Source organism: Montipora foliosa, chromosome 8 (genome assembly GCF_036669935.1).
Source record: "Montipora foliosa isolate CH-2021 chromosome 8, ASM3666993v2, whole genome shotgun sequence".
NCBI classification, from domain to species: Eukaryota; Metazoa; Cnidaria; class Anthozoa; order Scleractinia; family Acroporidae; genus Montipora; species Montipora foliosa.
Window position 1 is genome coordinate 30,551,115 of NC_090876.1, and position 14,227 is coordinate 30,565,341.

General features: G+C 38.5%; 1 pseudogene; it reads left to right on the forward strand.

Moving 5' to 3' along the window:
* Window positions 1-5,760: 5,760 nt before the first annotated feature.
* Window positions 5,761-10,818, forward strand: LOC137968594 (uncharacterized; annotated as a pseudogene).
* The last annotated feature ends 3,409 nt before the right edge of the window (window positions 10,819-14,227 follow it).

The window sequence follows — 14,227 nt, forward strand, 5'->3', positions numbered from 1 at the left end:
TGTAATGAAGATAATCTGGGTCCGGGTATTCACTACATACACAGTCGAACATCATGAGAATCGCAATGTAAGGCCGATGTGAGAAGGACAAACTTCTCTCTGTTCTTTTCTTTAGCGCTAAATTAACCATACACCACTCACTGTACTTTTGCAGGCCCGAGTATAGGCTACTTGTAGCCTCTTGTTTGGAGAATAGACATTGACGAACAAAAATTCTAAACCTTGAACCGTTGCATTGATCAAGATAAAACGGCCCTTGTCGTCAGTTTTCGAAGAATTGAGTTTGAATTCTAGATCATCTCTTACCAACACCAACACCCCGCAACTATGATTAGTCCCATGTGAATAAAACATCTTACCTTTCCACTGCGTATTCCATATTCCACTTCCTTTGTGCTATATGTTTCTTGCAGAAACACAATATCAGCTTTCTGTTTATTTAGCCAAAGAAGAAGGGCTTTTCTCTTCGTTGCAGAACAAATCCCTCGAACATTCAGAGATATTAATTTAAAATCAACGTTATCTTTTGTGAAAAAACACGGCAAGAAAAGTGGCATTTTACCATTAAGAAAACATGCGGCGAACTTACGCAAAATGCGGTATTTCCCAGTATTTTTCAGTGTTCACCAAAACCGAAAATCCAATCTTTTCCGCGAGTTTTTATGCCGGTGAATTCAAGTATTCGTTCCATTATCCGGCAGTTTTCTGTTGCGGTGAACGCTGGAAAACGCACGTTTTGTGGCGTTCACCATTCGGTTAACACTCGTAAAACGTCTGGTATTCTAGGCGTTTACTGGAGTTTTCCCACAGACCAACGTCGCGTTCATTGCTGTTATCCAGTAAAAACCCGCGTTTTCCCTTGTTTTCCGCCACGGAAAATCCCGGTTAAACGTAGGTAAACGCTGGAAAACTAGCGATTACCTATCAGTTAACGCTTGGAAAACAGCCAATATTCCGGCGTTCGCAAGCGGTTTTCTTTCGTATTCTTGCATTTTCTGGGACGGTGAATTCATGTAAATTCAAGAAAACGTATGTTTTCAAGCGTTTACCGATCGGTTAACGATTGGAAAATAGCCAGTATTCCGGAATTCGCAAGCGTTTTTCTCGCGTATTCTTTTATTTTCTGGAAGGGTGAATTCATGTAAATTCAAGAAAACGTGTGTTTTCTAGTGTTTACTGATCCGTTTACGCTCCGAAAACGGCAAATCATCGGCCGTTCACAAGTGTTTTCTTACATTTTCTGTGACGGTGAATTCAAGAGAATTTTAGAAAATGCCTGTTTTCCAGCGTTCACCAAACTGTGATGACTCGGAAACTAATGAATATTCCGGCGTTGTCCAGTATTTTTCTGGTGTTTTCATGCTTTTTTCTAGGGCGGTGAATTCGTGCGAATTCAAGAAAACGCCTATTTTCCTGCTTTCACCGAACGATTAACACACGGAAAATAGTTTGTACCCGGCGTTTTTTGGCATGTTTTCTAGGGTAGTGAATTCGGGTGAATTCCGAGGGCTTTCTTGCTTCACGATTCCCCCCAGCCCAACTCTAGATTCTTTGGCGCGATTTATGGTTCCATAGTTTTTGATAACTGTTCATTTGAGATGAACTAAGGGAAACAGCGGACTACGTTATAAGGACTTCCCTCTCCAGTGTTAAATACTAGGATGAAAGAAAACAACTCTGAATTCCAAGAATATCGTTTATTTAAATGCACACTGGTGTTGAAGTATTACAAGACTAAAATCAAATATGAGCTACAAACAAAGTAAGTTTAAAGATTTATAGTTACTTTCATCTTCCACTCCAACAAACAATTTCCGATCTATGTTCTTTCATCTAACCCTACTAAACTAGAAATGGTGTCAGTTTGTCCTAAAGAGCTCTCAGAATTCTATATAATACAAGAATACAAAAACAAAGCTGAGAAAAAAAGGACCCACCAACATTAGTGCAATTAGTTCTCAGTATTAGCTACTGGAAAAGAAGCAAACTAGGCTTATTTACCATAACCTAATAGATTGTAAGCAAGTAAAATTAACTCAATACCCTGATGCAATGTCACCCTGTACAAACTTAACTTTGTAGTCAAGCTACCTCTCCCAAGCACCCAAAAGTTTCCTTCAACACAGAAAGTTGTGACTTGGAAGATGTCATTAAATTTTTAGTACAATCACATGTGCATTTCAACACAGTCAATCACATGTATGAACAACTTGTAGTAACGAAAAAAAAAAATCTACAGTTGTTCTTTGACTGTCATCCACTAATTTTTATTTAATTTTTATTTAATTTAAATGAAGTTTTTTGGAGAGCAACTGTCTCTTCAACAACATGCACAGGGCATGTGTCTATTAAGTTTCTTAGTACAAGATATAATGTAAAATGTAGGAGGTGATTAGCCAAGTACTATTCACCTCCGAGGCTTGCCATGCGAAAACAAAGCTTTTTATTCTTCTGAGACTCAACATGGCTACCGAGTGACAAAGGTATATTTCCTATTAGTAAAAGTGATAGTGTGACCACTGCTGTTATATCATCTGAAAACAAGACAAATGCCTTGGGCCTTGCCTGTCATTCAGTATACAGACAGACATGCACCTCCTTGTTTGAATATGGTGATTATATCAATAAAGGCATGATCATAAGAACTTACCCAAAATTCGCCTCTCTGTGCAGAGTTGATCATTTTTAATTTGCTCTACTTCTTTGACCTCTCGAAGTGAAGTTGTTGAAACTGCCCGGTTTGGGTCTTCATTCTCTCTACAGATGATAATAAATGTGCCACAAAATTAATCCATCCAAAATAACAACAACAACAATCATTCTGCAATATTTGTTGCTGCCATTTAATATATAACCTCATCTGCTAACTAAGGAGAAGAAGGTACACAACTGTAAGCTGAATTTACGAAAGAGCAACAGCAACAATCTCAAGCATGATCAGGTTTGTTCAAATTAAGTAGCCGAAGTTGGCATACATTCGCTTAAAAATGATTAAAAATGATAACAGGAGTGAATCATAAAACTATGTTTCAGCAAAGCCACATCAATCTACTGTTCATTTCACCTAATTCTTTGTTGTTCTTGCATGCTAAAAAATACATTTCAAACTTCTTGTCTACGGTATTTCGACTGATGGTTTGCATACCGGTATATGCAGGCCTTCTGATAGGGTGCGAATAAAAAATGCAAATTATGCGATATTTTCAGGGCAGATTGTGTGATTAGAAAGGCCAATTATGCAATAAATAATGTAAATTATGCGATTTTTTTCTCAGCTATTTTAGTTGTTTTATACGTTTTATACGTTTTCAGGTTAAGAAAAACACTTTTTTGCTGCCCTAAAGACATTTTGAACACAAAGGAACAGTAATTATGCTCATATTGACCTGGCAATATATATATTCGTATAAATAGTTCCTTTTGCGTATTTTGTACACCGTGGCCAGAGTAAGCCGCGTCATATTTTCTCTCGTATAAAAGGCCCTGATATTGCACGACGAGAAAAACATCAGTCCATCGTCCACGTGGAGCATACCTGTGAGGTACTTTCTTGCTCGATTGTGAGCTGTCAGATCGGGCGGAATGTGGGAACTTCCTTCTTCGTCAAAGAAAAAGCAAGCGTTTTCACAACAAGCTTACCCATGAGTAAGTTTTTATCAGTTTTCAACGAAAGAAACTACATTCTGCCGAAAAACTTACAACTTTACTTATTTTTCACAAATCTCTTCTATAAGAGAAGGCAACTGTGTCATTTCAGTGGTGTGTATATAAGGGCGTGTTTGTGTTGCACTAATAGAAGGAGACTCGTACCAGGTCCCCGACATGAAAAATAAAGCCTTGTACTTCGAATGTTTACGAAATCGAAGGTGACAGGTATTCTAGCCTTTTTCCAAGATAAATCATCTTAAAAATGGCGTATTTATGCAGGAATTTCTAAGAAACGTCTTGATTTATGTTTCATTTTATGAATTTTGTGCGTCCTTTTGTGAATTATGCGATTTTTCATGAATTGTGCGATCGGATGCTATTTAAGGTCGATTGTGCGAAATCGCACCATCGCGTAATATCAGAAGGCCTGTATATGTCATTGTTCAATTAAGTTCGATTTGATTCGGAAATTGAACTCTAAATCATTTTTTTCGGTTCAATTGCTGAATTCAATCAATTACATGACCAGGAGTAAAAGCTGCAGGAAACATTTGACGTTATCTCGAATTTTTTCACAGTGACCTATCTTGATTTTTTGCATGCATGCCGCATTCAGTTTGCCACTTCAAATAGAATTGTCTGGGTGAAATTTATCTAGTATGATTTTCTGTAGGTGAATAAAATGCCTTTTTTGAAATAACACAAGATCTACCGGTACTTGATAACTTTTGTAATATTTCCAAATGAGTTGAAGAATTTTGGGTGGTTTCCAACAATAAAAACAGTACTAGTAGGTCACCTACTTTGCAAAATCTGAAAGTTAGAGGTCTTTTTTGTAGAGTTAACCTGTTGCCATGGTAACCGTAATAACATCAGAACTACCTTTAAGGTATTGCCCAACAACTGAGTTACAAAGGTGTTTAGAAGTTTGTCTACATGCCCACATGCAATTTCTTGTAATCTTTCATCAGTTCATAGACACTACAACAATTGAAAACCCTTATGAGCCTCCTTAAAAGTAGCGAAAGCTGCTGAAATTGACTGGTGCATAAAGAACTTAAAGAACTCACTTCATGTCAGTATTCCAGGACAGTCCCAACTGATCCATCTTGGAGCGGATATAGTGCTGTGAACACAAACTGACGATTAATAGAAATGTTCAACAAAATATAAGACTTTTCAAAGCTGGCAATATTTTGTCTTATAAAGACTGCTGAAAAGAATGTCCATATAACAAACCATGCTTGCAATAGCCTAGCGATACAAATGTTTTGAGGTCTTTTTCATAATAGCCGTTATGCGCGGGTTTCAGAAGAAAAGGTGTGAAAAATTGCTCGCCGATTGAGGCGCGAAATTTGAAAATACAAAGGTTTCCAACGTTCCTTTGGCGTAGAAAACGACGATATATATGTCCCCTTCCTAGGGGCAAACATACACAGTAACAACAAATTCATGACCGGCTTTCCACATAGAGCCTACTTACCGACAGATCAGGGTGTCTGGGAATCTTTCGCTTTCTGCCAGAACTGTTTGGTGATGGCGTCCACGATCCAACGCTGTCAGCCTGCGTAGCTACATCTTGATCTATCTTCGCCTCCAAAGCAACGATCCTTGCTTCTATGGCCTTGAAACCATTTTCCATAGTTTCCTGGATCTTTTCGATGGACTTAAAAACGGCATCAGAAAATTCTGCCTGGTTGCCTTCGATGATGCGTAAGGAATCATTGAATTCACCCAGCTGTTTTGCAATCTCGCCGTGATTGCTCTCTTGTAATGCGTTCTTGATCTCAACAATTCTGGTCAAAATTGTGCGGAATTCGGAAGCCGTATTTGCTCGGTTGTTTGACATCACGAATCAAAAGATCAAACCACACTTGGAATCACCCCAAAAGAAACTTCCTGCCGATAACGCTGCCGAAAGGCAATAGTGGCGCGAAAATATGTGTAAACAATGCAAGAAGCGGTGGGATGCCATTGGTCCATATAAGCATGCAACGCCCTCCTATTGGCTAGCAGTTCAAAGGCCCAAAGTAGTTTTGATCAGCGGTTGCAGGCGCCAACAGGACAAAGAATCTCGTTGGTGTTTACACTAAAATTTAAGTCTTTTCTATTATGCCGAAACGAAATTCTCCTTGAAAGTTCAAGAAAAGGAACAGACGTCGCATCCAATGTTCTCGTTGTGGCGCAAGTTATTCCTATTCAGGATCAAGGTCACATTCATGTGGTGGGGACGCATTATCGGGATCTGACGAAGCGGACCTCGAGCACGGTGACAATGTGAATGAAATCTCCGACACCGAACTACAGCAAGAAGAATCGGACGTTTATAGAAGCGACTGCCACGATAATGATGACACAGAAGCTGTCTGTGAACACTTGCTGTCTTCAGATATCCGAAGGAGGTTGCGAGACCGGTTGAGAAAACGGCTGAATGAAGAGGACTTGGCTCATTTTGACGATGATGATTCCAATAGTAACGACTGCGGAAATGCCTCTTCTGGTGACTCTGTTAATGAGAACTGGGAGAACTGTCAAGAGGATGACGATGTAGAAGAGGATTTTGATCATGAGCAGGAACAAGTTCTCGAGACTGCCAACAAATCATTGCCATTATCCGACAAATGTGGCGTTCTTATTTATTGGTTGTTGATATTTTTGTTGTCTTGGCAATGTGGATTTTGTCTTAGTGATTCAGTTGTGGATATGTTACTGAAGTTTCTAAGTCGTTTTTTTTTGGTGATTGGAACCCTCGATGAAAACGGTGCCATGGCTAAAGTAGCAAAGCGTATGCCAAATACTTTGTACATTCTCAAGAAAGTTCTAGGATTTATGAACAACGATGACTTTGTGAAATACGTTGTCTGCCCAAAATGTAAGACATTGTATAATTACAAAGACTGCATCCAGAAACGTTGTGGAAGGCAAGTTTCAGCTCGAGGTAATTTCGTTGCTTGGCCAAGACACCCACATAGGAACAGGCGAGACAAGGCCAGTTTTTACTACAGTCATGTATTTCCTGAAAGAGAGCTGTATCTAAAAATTGGACAGGAGCAGAAATGAGAATGTGAGATGAGTAATGCAGGGATACTATACAGGGTGTGAGGGACGAGGGTATGCATAGCTAAAAAGAAATTTGAAAAAATTTCAACATAGACTGTTTTTGCATAAGTATCCTTTTTAGTAATAGTTAAAATATTTACAAACTGCTTTGGGAATTTACTTGTGTTGACAAGTGACCCCCTTCCCTGTTGTGGCCAATATAATGCACCAGCGAGGTGACTAGGACAGCAGTTTCCTTTTGTCAATGCAAGTAAATTCCCAAAGCAGTGAAAGTGAAAAGAATACCCATGCAAAAATGGTGTATATTGACCTTTTTTTCAAATTTATTTTTAACTACATTGTTATGTTTTGTTTACATCCCTGATGTTGTGTCCTTGATATCATTTCCCGCATCTTGTGCCCCTGAACACAGGCCCTTGTATCCGCGTTACCAAGTCTCAGTCCCACTTTTAGGCACAGCTGTTTCAGAAGAATTGTCACGAACCTAGTATTGACAACTCTACCCCAGTCTAGCAGAAATTTTACGATAAATGATGATAGATTTTGTGATACTTAGATTGCTAGCATAGGGAACAAGCTTATAGTAAGAACTTGAAAACAACTAAAGCATCCAAGAGGCAATAGATTGTGTGGTAAAATTTTAAACATACTGTGAAGAAGATAGGCTGTGCCTTTCAAAACATTGGAAAAATATACTACCCTGACTGTGAAATAAGCCTTGCTCTTTTTTAGATTATTGGATTATTTGTTCTACTATTTTTTTTTTGGTGATTAGATCTCTCACTACAGGAACTAGACTGGGTTTGTTTTGTATGGTTTGTTTGTTTGGTTTGTTTTGTTTTTTTTTTCTTAAAAAAAGGGATGTCCATAGGATGCCAGTACAGCATGGGATACACCAGCCCCCCCATCCAATATGATTTCAACTCAAATTCTGGTACATGATGGAAATGTTCATTCTAAAACTGAGAAAGGTTTAGAACCCAGGAGTCATATCATAAGTAGATAAATTATGATCACCCATTGACTGTAGTCCTGAGGACTGTTTCAGGTGACATTGACCAATGTTTTATTCAGTTGTGAAAGACAGTTTTTAATCACAATATAAACAACATGGCAATATTTCCAGAAATTTGACAACTGGCCGCTAAACAGAGTTGTGACTGTATTTGCTACAGTACTTACTTTTATATTTAAATGTATGTGACTGTGTTTTCCTTAAATGGTTTTTAATGATATCTTTTTTATTTACATGTTTTGAGATTGCTTGTTTACTCTTTTATTTTTTAAGGCCAATGTGATGAACTACTTTTGAAGACAGTGCGCACTGGGACAAAGACTTTCTTGTACCCAAGGATGGTTTATCCATACAACTCTGTCTTTAAGTCGTTACAAGAGCTACTTAAGAGGCCTGGTTTTTGGGATAAATGCCAAGAATGGAGGAAGCAGGTTTTTCCGGACAACATCAAAACAGACATATACCAGGGAAATGTCTGGAAAGAGCTGTCGTCAAATGGGTTTCTCTGTAACATCAACAGTTTAGCTGTCATGCTTAATGTTGACTGGTTTAGACCACACAAACATTCCCCAGGATCTGTTGAAGTGATTTACCTTGTCTTGCTCAACCTTCCTCGGCATGAGAGATATAAAATGGAAAACATTATTGTTGTTGGCATTTTGCCTGGCCCATCTGAACCAAAACTTACTGCAAACACATTTTTGGAACCACTTGTCCAGGAGCTGCAGACACTATGGGCCTGCAAAGAATGTTTCTCGGTTTATGGCAGTTTATTTAAACGCCCAATCAAGGTTGGTTTAATCTGTGTGTCATCAGATATTCCAGCCACGAGCAAAATTGGAGGCTTCCTTGGTCACATGGCATCACAAGGATGTTCTCGCAGCAAGAAACAGTTTAATTCTGGAGCAGGTCTTGATTTCAGTGGTTTTGATAGAGAGAATTGGCAGCCACGAGAGTCATCAGAACATAAGCGTTCAGCAAAAGCAACACTGGAGGAAGCAAGTCCTGCGTCACAACAAAGGCTCTGTGCAGAGTTGGGTGCTAGGTATTCCGTTTTACAAGACCTTGAATACTTTGACTGTATACGCTATTTTGTGGTGGATCCTATGCACAATCTTTACCTTGGGACAGCAAAGCACATGATGAAAAATGTGTGGTTAGATGAGAAAAATGATTTCATTGATGATGATGACTTTCAAAGAATCCAAGAACTAGTGGATTCAATGACAGTCCCACAGGACATTGGGCGTATCCCAGGAAAAATCTCATGCAGTTTTTCAGGATTTACTGCTGACCAGTGAAAAAATTGGACAATTGTTTATTCATTGTTTGCACTGAAAGGAGTTCTTCCTGACAACCACCTGGAATGCTGGCGTCACTTTGTTCTTGCCTGCAAGTCTCTGGGCAAGAGAGTCCTGACTGACAATGATATTGAACTCGGAGACAGACACTTGATGGCATTTTGCAAAATGTTTGAGGAATTGTATGGAAAGGAACTAGTCACTCCCAATATGCATCTTCATGGACATTTGAAGGAATGCCTTCTAGATTATGGACCATTTCATTCCTTTTGGTGCTTTAGCTTTGAAAGATTTAATGGGATTTTGGGCTCTTTTCACACAAATAATCGTTCCATTGAAATCCAGTTGACGAGAAAATTTTTGATTCAGGCTAAGGTCAAGGACATCAAGTACCCTGACATGTACCAGGATTCTTTTGTGGAATTTTTTGAGAATTGTCAGACTTCAGGATCAGTCAAGATCACTCAGGAACCAATTGAACACTATCTTAACCTTAAAGAACACAGGGAAACACCTGTTAAAGATTTAAGTTGTTGTGACTGGGCAGCAAACAGCTGCATCTGTCCTGTATCAGCTGTGAAAGATGGAACACTAGACAGTGGTGACTTAAATGCACTTGAGGTTGTTTACCGGGAGCTGCTGGGACTTGGTGCAAGGAATCACATTGAAATGCCCTTTACTGTCTCAGAATTAAAAACCATCAGAATAGGGTCAGTGCTATATGGATCACAGCAAAGCCAGACTACAAGAAATTCATTTGTTCTAGCTAACTGGGCAGGAATAGAAGGGTCTCTAGCCACAAATACAGGATATGATGATTTAAGACCAGGACAAGTTGTGACATTCTTCCGCCATCGCATTAAAGTGAAATCAATGTTGTCTGCTTCATCAGACCAGAGATATGAATTTTATATTGCAAGAGTGAACTGGTATTCAAAGCATCCTGAACGCTATGCATTTGGAGTTCCAGTAGAAATTTGGTGTAACACAATTGATGTGTTTGGACCTGTATGTTTCATTCCTGTTCAACGAATCACGTCACTTTGTGTATGTGGAGAACTAGTTCACAAGAAGGAAACCGTTCTTGCTGTGACAGCTTGAGTTGACTTGCTGATGTCAAGAAGAAACATTAGCAACAACTTTGTGAATGACTGTGCACTAAATCAATCACCAAGTATGTAGAATGGGTTCTGCTTTAGTGAAAAAGGGCCTTATGACAAGTTATGTACATAAGGTAACTTGAAGAAAATACCCACCTTTTGATGTGTTACCCGAACACACCTTGGTGTGTTCCCAAGACACATCTTAAGCTGTGTTTTATGCTTGTCCTAAATTTGACACACTTTCAGGTGTGTTCTGCAGAAAGATGTGTTTTGTCACACTTCTTGATGTGTAACAAAGCACATCTTTAGTTGTGTTGTCAGAACACATCTTGCCAGGCGCCCCAAACTATAACATTTACATAATTATTTGCACAAAACATCAGCAGTTGTCCACAAATGGTTTATTAACCTTTCAAAAACAACTTTTAACACAATGGTTTTCAAAAAACTATTTTTGATAAATTTACACAATTTTGACTTGAGATTCTCTTGTTTCCACAAATTGTTTACACAGTCATTGACAAGCAAATAAACAAATATTAACTATTTCAATATACAGTTTATACCTGAATTTACTTTATTGGGAAAGCAAAAAAGAAACTACGTGTCCATTCTTGCAACATTTCAAGACAAAGTCTTTGTTTGTGTCTCTGTTGTAAAACACTATAAATTGCAGCCTTTCAAATACCTAAGCATGTCGACCCAACTGCGTTTTTCTGCTATGAAACAGTTCAATTTGTTTACACCACTGTTACCAGAAAAAAAATGTTGTATTATATTTTTACTAATCTCATACTTGGCCTACTCCTTTAAAATGATAATTTTATTCCTTAACCCTTTCACTCCCAGAAGTGATTAGTATGTAACTTCTGTTTATAATATCAATTCACTGGTTCAGCAGACAGGTGATGAGAATCAAACTCAAATTTTCTAACATAAAAGGGAATGTATAACAGCTAGAAAGGAGAATTAGATCTTGGGAGTGAAAGGGTTAAAATACAATACCCAGGAATAAAAAGGTTTTAATTTCTTTTGAAGATGTGAAAAAGCACTGTGTACGTAAGTCACACTATTCTTTCCCAAAAGGGGGAAGTTCAAAATAGTCTTTCAAGAACAACCTCAGGTTAGAAAAAATGCAACAATAGTTATTATTCTTTCAACGAAAAAAAATTTATGTGAAGTTAACTGGAAAAATGCATAATAAACATGTGGCTCCTCTGCTCTCACAACGTAACATGTACTACAGTAAAACTAACTTTTGTTATTTTTAAGTCTGCCATGATTTATAAAAGGTGGCATACATAGGCGTACGGGCCGGGGGGCGGGTGCACAGCTTGTCTAGTGGTGGTGATGGCTGAAAAGGATACATAAAACATTGCTCACATGGCTGTCTGTGTAATTATGATTATTACTGAAGTAGTGTGGAAGCAATGAAGAATAGATTCTGCCATAAAAATAAATAGTTGATACCCATCATTAAACAAAGAATGACATGATGAAAAGCCCATTTCTGGCAGTGTTATGGTACCATATGAAAACACCGCCTATTGCTTAACAAGTGGCACTCACAATTGTGGTACAATAGGTCATCACAGCAACAAGAAAACCTTTGCAAACCATCCCATACTTTGACGTTGAATGCTTTGAATGCCCCCATTTTTTATTCTGTTTAATTGATCAGTAGATACAGTCACTTTCAATTTTGTTACAGTTATTGTGCAGATAGTTCTACAGCCATTCTGTAGTGTTTTTCCTAATTTTGTAGAGGTTTCATGTTTCCTTTAGTCTGCTAACTAATTTCACACAATAAAATGTGGGGTTTACCAAGATTGATCTAAGTACTTTTTAAGGGTAAGTTGTGGTGACAAATTCCCAAGTTATCCCATCAGAGGGTTAGACCAAGGAAGGGAAATGGGTCCACATAAAGACCGAGAAAATGTGACCAGGGTTGGTATTGCTAGAACCAGTACTGCACTGCCAACATTAAATATGCAGTTCCTTAGTTACCAAGATTGGTTGAGATATAAGTGTTCAACATCAGATACAGTGTTTTTAAATGTCTTCCTTGGTGACCTATTTCATCAAAATAACAAGTGCAACTTACTGTTAAACAATGTCAGTAATTTCAACATACTTTTGGTATATAGCATGCTCTCTGCGATCAATTATCAATTTACTATTTTCCCATGGGTGCATGCTTCTGACATCAGCTGACAACAGCTGATGATTACTACAAAGTGCTGCTCTTTTCATAAATTTTAACCAGCCTTTTCTTTGTTTTAAATTGTGTAATAAAGGTAAGAGCTATGTTGTAAAGCAAAGTGGTAAATGGTTCAGCGTGTAAGTTATAGTTGCACTTGGAAGTTTTCTAAGAACATAATTTATGAAGCTAGAGTTGCTATCAGCTATTGCCTCTACAACTCTTAATAAGGCTTTGTTGTGCTTAGAAATCCCCCATGTGTAATTATAACTCAATAGTGAATGCTAAGCCATTTACCATTTGTTAATTAATGTTTCACGTGGTACCATAACATTGCCATTACAAAACAGTTGTACAATCTACCGGTACATGTATCCTTCTAATGAGGTAGTATTTGGAAATTGTTACAACTGCTTTGAGCCACCTTAAATACACACACCACAGGAATGGGTCGATTCATATCATTTATTGAAACCAATCATGAATAAGTTCTAGGAGAATGGAAAAGAAACTTGCATTTTTATGCCAGTATACTAAAAAAATGTTTATCTTTTGATAAAGTTCTGCAAAAAGCAAGATCTAATTGCCCCATTCTCTTGAACAAAAGAGACTTTAAAGTGACAAAACATACCAGAAAGCTGCATGGATTAGAATCTCTCAAGTGAGGGAACTTGTCACAAAGTTCAGAGGCCAGCTGTCTTCCTCTCACAGATGGCATTGCTTTGCAGAACTTTTTTCTTCCTCTAGTGTGATATTTGGAAAAGTTGGATCACTAGCCTGGTAGTCTTTTTCCATTGTTTTAGCAGATGAACTCCCTCCAGAATCTTCAAACTGCCAATATTATGATTATGTCAGTACAGATGGAGAGGAGAGGGCTTTTGGTTGGCTGAGTTGAAAATACAGTAAAGTGGGTGTTAAGTGAACCTTGTATTCACAAATGACTTGGTTTGTTGGAACCTTCTGTGACATTCCTTGGAGTGTCAAATTCATTCTGGAGTATTTTTTTGGTGCGATGCTGCTACACAAATCCACATGTTTAAACATACTTGTTCCACTTGAATGAGAGAACATCCCCAGAGATGTATATTCATCCACCAACCAACTCCACGAGATTTGACTCTAGGCCAGGAAACAGAAAAAATATATAGCCGAATACAGTCAGAGGAAAATCCAGTTCGGGAGCAGTCGTCCTTTCCCAGATCGTACGCGTGCGTACGTAAAAAAAAGGCTGTGCGCAAATTTTTAGTAATACCAGCTCACGCTTAGCATTCATAAGATGCTGACGCTCGCGTTAAGAGGCGAAGAAATAGATTGCTTGCAATATACTGTCGCGTGAATGAAAACAATTGTCTTATATATGCAGGTCATTCGCTTCGAATCTGAATTTTTCCCTGTCTCCGATGCCAGTTCAGTACTCGTACTGAGCTATCAAGCCACTCAGTTGAGAGAAAAATTTTATGATGTGTTGGTCGGTGAATATGTACAGAATTCCTTCAATCCAGGAAGATGCGCTGATCATTTTGATGACCTTATTAACTTAGAAAAAAAACTAGAATAACGATAATATTCGTTACGCATGCGCTGTTGCTTTCGGACCACCAGCGGTAACCACAATGATGGAAATCCTCCAATGGGTGTATATAAATAGATCTTGTAACGCAATCTATGCCAAGATCGGTAAGAGGCCTCTTCTGAGGGTTCCAAGGTTTGCATCAAGTACGCGGCAGCGAGAAATGTGTTTGGGCCCGGTGCTATTCCTCCCATGCAACTGATCCTAGGGGCATTCCTCTCTCAAGCTTTGCGAAATTGGTGAGTTGCGCCACCACGTAGGTCGTTGAGATGTCCGGAATGTGCCCGTTTCTTTTTAATTTTTGTGAATAATGTCCTTCAGTATACGACG